Genomic DNA, 5,574 nt, shown 5'->3' on the forward strand with positions numbered 1-5,574 from the left:
TGTGTGTGTGTGTGTGTGTGTGTGTGTGTGTGTGTGTCTGGTCAAAGGAGAATCTGAAGAATGCTCTTCACCCCCATAACAACCACGGAGCCTCCAGACTTAATAACACCCCAATAAAAGCGTCCCATTAATGCTACACACACCGAGTGGCACCAGCATGCTTCTATCATCCTGTGGTCACTTAAAGAATCGAACAATACAATTAGATCGTTTTGGTTTAATTGTGTAATTCACATCATTTTACAGTGTGCAATGTGCGACAACAGTGGCAGAGCAGAAAACAGGCCAAATAAACACAATGTACCAGAAAAAAGAAGTGAATAGATGCTTGGAGTGGAAAGGCTTGGAGGGGGGTAATCTGTGGTTTGTTCATGCCAGAGAGCTCAATGAAGTTCTGCCTGGAAGTAAGTGAAAGCCGAGAAAGCTGGCAGAATATCCAGCACATATAGAGGCCTATTGTTCCAGAGGAATTTAGAAAATAAACAGGAGACAACACGCAGGGCGGGACGGCAAGAGCTCACCAAGGCAAGACTGAGCTCTCTCGCTTGTCCTTTGTCTCCCCCTAGCATTTGATTATGGTACTACACTTCTCTGTCCTGGAAGTGTTCCAATTATTTGCTTTTTGGACGTATCCACTTTTTATACTGATTGTTGTGACATCATCACTGAGTTCAAATGTACAGCAGCCTCCTCTGCTGAGTGCTGTTGAGGACTTTGCCACCACCACAGAAATCTAATTAGAAAATCACTTAAAATCACTTCATTAAAGTGCCCAAAAGCTGCATCAGTGTTAATCTAACTAATGCTTCAAGACAGACTGAAAAATGTGTCATTCAAGCTTCTTACCCACACATCAGGACCTCAGTTTAGACTCTAAGCTCAAAGACAATAAGGTAAGAACATGAATGAGTGCTGTAAAAACACAACCTGACCACGTCAGTGTTGAGAAAGGATTTCAGCGAGCCAAATCCAACAGAAGGTTACAGAACTAAATGTGGCACTGTTATTCTCTGCTTGTGCAGGAGGCCTCCAGCCAAAGATCACAGTGAGTACAACAGGAGTATATGCCTCATTCCCTGAATCGGCCGAGACGAAACCCAGAGGCTGTAGTGCTAAGACAGAGGTACGAGTGAAGACCTGAGAGATGAAAACCACTGATTTATGGAACAAATAGAAGAAGGGAAGAGCTTCGGATGTCTTGTAGTATTTTTCATCAAATAGTCAAATGTGAAATCTATCGACCTGTCTATGGGGCATGGTATATATGTGTGTGTGTGTGTGTGTGTGTGTGTGTGTGTGTGTGTGTGTGTGTATCTTCATACAAATATCGAATATAAGCTCTATTCCACAGAAAGGTGTCGACTCAGTCTCCACTTGAGTGAATCTTATATAGCTGTATAGCACCAGCCTGTCCCAGCTTCAGCTTCTCATCACTTACCCCACCCAATCAGCCACAAGCGTGAGCAGAGCAAAACTCAGCACAGGAAATGTAACACTGCACGCGATAACACTGCCAGCCACATTACATGCAAGACAGTGTGGAGACAGCCAGTCAGAAGCAGAGATTACACCTAAATTATGGTTTTCCCCTCCAGTTTCTGTAGACAGTGTGGTAACGGTGGCACTTGTTAGCTGAAAGTAGGACAAGACATGTCAAATAAGGACACGTTTGATTGAGTTGTTTACATCAGATGAACCACACCAGCATCCTCTTTTGTCTTCACAGTATATACATCTTTATATTTATGAGAGAGAGGCAGAAATCCAGTCAGTCTGAGTAGTACCACATTTGCCTGGTGTTTGTCTGCATGCAGGTGAATCCATTTGTAAATCATAAGAGGAAGTTATAAGCCTCGAAAGCATCAACAGTTTAGCTTTCATTGTCCTTTTTTAGTTGGCGTTGCAAATACTAATAGCTGCACAGAACAGGAAGTCTTTGGCCTGACATCTGTGGTGTGCTGGCTACACCTGACCAAAACAGCGGCTACTGACCCCGCCACTAAGCCATGCTAGGGGAGGCATGCTAGGGGAGGCATGCTAGGACAGCCATGCTAGGACAGCCATAGGTCCTCAAACTGTGGAAAAGCTAACTCGCTTAGCTTAATGTCTCTCATTTTAGTGGATTTAATTGGATCTTTGCCTTTAAACAACTTTTTTAACAAAAACAAATGTATCTATAGATACCTATAGAAAAACTTTCTGAAAGTTGATTAAATATAAAGACAGTGGATGGTATGCAGAAGTCTTAAGCCGCCACTCACTGGATATATTTTGCTAGGAAATTAACTGAGACATCTGAAAGTGAACATATATAGAAACACAGTATATGAGACAAAACCTGAGAATCCTAACGAGCTTGGAAGGCAATATTTGGTGTGATCAGCTTTATTCAACACAGTCTGAACTCTCTTATTCAAGCCTTCTGTGATTTCATTAAGTAGTATTTAGGAGTAGTTTCTTGGGGGACGTTTCAAAGTCTTCTTTACAAACCGAATGCTGTTCAAGGTGACCCCACGTTTCTTCAATAATGCTGAAGTCTGGAGCCCAGTCCACCACTGTGTATTTCTCTGTTCAGCTTTGCTTTTACTTTGTTGACAGTGTGTTGACAGTGGGATCGCATGCTGAAAAATTAAGCTGTTGCTAATCGGATGTTTTCCAGATGGAATTGCATGATGGATCAACATCTGATGGTAAGGAGCCAGACATTCTTCTCTTTAAAAAAGACCCTAAGTCTGGACCACCAGTCCCAAACCATGACAGAGCCTCCACCATGTGTGACAGACATCTGTAGACACTCACTGTAGTGTTTCAAAATCGTGGTCATCATCTCATCAAAGCTGTTTCCAATGATTTTTAGTCACGTTCTTGTGTAATTTAGCATAATTCAACCTTTAGAGTCATTTCCTTTATTCAAGAACGGCTTCTTAGTAACTACCCAAACGGTCCAGTGTCAGCTCTTTGCTGGATCTTTTCCTTTCTTAACGATAGGACTATGACATACTTTTCATCTGCTGTATGTCGTTTTTCAGACCTGATACTTTTTTACCCTCCACTCATTTTTTTTTTTGTTTTGTTTAAGGCCACATAGCTCATCAGTTAGTTCAGAAACACCATTTGATTCCTGACCGAACTCTGTTTCCTGGATCTGCTACAGTGCCTAAAGATGGTTTAACAGATGAACAGCATTACAAATGAAAATGTTACTATGTGTTGTCACACACTGGTTCATTCTTAGCTGCCTTTTTTATGCCTGATTGAATCATAGGTCACAGTGAAATGGCTTAGAAAAGGTCAGGCACAAGGACTGGGCTGAAAATGGAAGACAAAGCAGCCAATGCCCACACACTAACATCTGAGACGTACTCCCTTAAGGACCACTTTAAAAAGATCACAAAAAACAAAATCGAATAAAATGTGGGGGTGGCTCGAGACTTTTACTGTAGGCCTTATCTCACCATAATATTTTTGCATGAAAAACACCAAGTCTGCATACATTTTTCTGTTTTAGGGAATTTATTTTAATATGTCATCGAGTTTGCATTCACATGGCAAAAGCTAAACTTTTAAATTTGCTGTAGAGAGGGGGGGGGGGTTGATTTCATTTAAATCACACATGTTGTATGTGACAATTAGTAACCAGTAAAAACCAAGTAAAGGTGATGTGTCTGATACAGGTCAGCTGAGGAGCTCAGAGTTTGTGTAGAGCACAGGAAGCCCACAGTCCTCCACAGCGCTTTAGATGAAAGCTCAGTAGGAATGTTATGACCTCACCGTAAAATCACCTGCCAGAAAAGCTTTAAAAAAAAAACTGGTTACATTTAAGAACAAAAGAGGCGCATTCAGGTCCTGCAGTCTCATCACCAAACAACCATCATGACAGCACTTTTCTGTTTTTGGAAGCTTACTGGTGAAGTGGACATGACTGTCTGGACTGGACTTAGATTATCTCCTACACTCTGCTATGAACTGAAAAGAACGTTTGTGTTTATATAACTGTATATAATATGTCTATAGGCAACAGTTAGTTCTTTAGAGGCTTCTTGCAAATGCTAAGTGAAAGGACACTGCCACACTGTAAACTGGACTTGGATCGGAGCATTCAGTTTGCTTCATCACAACTTATAAATAGTGAAGTACTGATACATAGATGTAAGCCTCCCAGTCTTCCAGTGGCATGTGTTAATGCTGTTGCAGTTTAATCTGCAAATGATGTCAAGAACAGCAGAGCTGAAACTAAAGAGAAATGCTGCCTTGCTTGTATGGTTATTAAATGTGGATAAATGAAGTGTAACGAAGGTCATGCTGTCCTTGAACATGGGAGCTGCGTGAAAGCTTTCCTCCCATCTGGCCACACTTTGAGAAGCCGCTGACCATAAGAACCAAAACATGTTGCAATGATGTGCATCAGGTGTAGGCACTCAATGAAACTGAAGCTTTATTATGATTATTACCGACTGACTGACGAATACTTGGCAGGCATCTTTTTGATAATTGCCAGACTCATTATTTTTATGTTTTCATCGATCAGTTTTCCTATGCCAGCTATCACAGGATGAAAGGTGTGGTCCACTAGGAGGGGTCTAACCTTCACACTGCATAACTTATCCTTTCTTTTCCTTATTTTGAGAATTAGATGATCATCCAGCTGTGTTTCTGAAATGTGCTACGTGAAAATTCAACCATTCTTCTGAACAAAATCCAGATTAGATCAAATGAGTCGAGACTGGAAGGAATAATTATTTCAAGCAGCCACGAGAGTAAACTCTGGGACAGGTGCACTTTTAGAGCTGACTTTGCCGTTTCGAGTCTTCAGTCGGGCTGCTGTCAGTGGATCGCTGATACTTCGGGAGGTCAACACTTGGGTCATTTTCAAACATCCTCAACGTAAAGTGGACCGGGCGGCGCGCGTGCTCTTGCGGTTTCCCGCTCCCGGCGGCGGAGGGCGCACGCGGCCACCACTTGGCCCCCCGGTAAAACAGCACCAGTGGCCGCGGATGACCTTATTTGGTGTGGAACCCCTAATTGTAACACCGGGGAGTCCGCTGCTGCGGTGCACGCGCGCAAAAACCAGCAAACAAAGTTTACACGCAGGAACAGCGTGGGGCTAATCGTGGACCACCAGGGCAGCCAAGCCCTCAGCGCACCCAGTGAACCTCCTTCAAAGTTTAACAGGAAAACCCATACACCGCACCCGCGGCAGAAGCAGCGGACACTCACGGCTGAGCCTCTCCAGCCCGCTGCAAACATACCCACGGAGCTGACACAGAAAACTTCAGCACACATGCCACGCAGGAAGCCTCACAGTGTGAGAGGAGCCTCCTCACATCGGGACCGAACTCACCTGTGTGCTGGAGCCTGTGATCTTCAGTCGTCTGTGTGTGCGTCCTCCGCCTCTCTGTCCGCTCCGTCTGCGCGCAGATGTTGCTGTGGTCACAGAGGGTGTGTTTATGTGTGTGTGTGTCCGTACCGAAGTCCCGGAGCTCCCTCCCCACGCTCAGTCCCGGTGGGGGGAAATGGGTGTATTGGTACTGGTGGCGCAAAAGAAAAGAAAGAGATAGTCCCTCCGCTCTTTTT

The 5,574-nt window shown here is 43.8% G+C and overlaps 1 protein-coding gene across 4 annotated transcripts in view; it reads right to left on the minus strand.

Annotated features, from left to right (window-relative positions):
• The window catches only part of flna (filamin A, alpha (actin binding protein 280)), a 42,416-nt gene extending 36,848 nt beyond the window's left edge, over positions 1-5,568 (minus strand). For all 4 annotated transcript variants that reach the window (XM_013915709.1, XM_013915708.1, XM_005752283.1 and 1 more), the window contains exon 1: positions 5,342-5,568. The gene's annotated coding sequence lies outside the window, so the exon portion shown is untranslated. The remainder of the gene's footprint in view (positions 1-5,341) is intronic.
• Positions 5,569-5,574: the final 6 nt, after the last annotated feature.

This window comes from Pundamilia nyererei, unplaced genomic scaffold, assembly GCF_000239375.1.
Source record: "Pundamilia nyererei isolate P.nyererei 1_Seehausen unplaced genomic scaffold, PunNye1.0 scaffold00351, whole genome shotgun sequence".
Classification (NCBI taxonomy): domain Eukaryota; kingdom Metazoa; phylum Chordata; class Actinopteri; order Cichliformes; family Cichlidae; genus Pundamilia; species Pundamilia nyererei.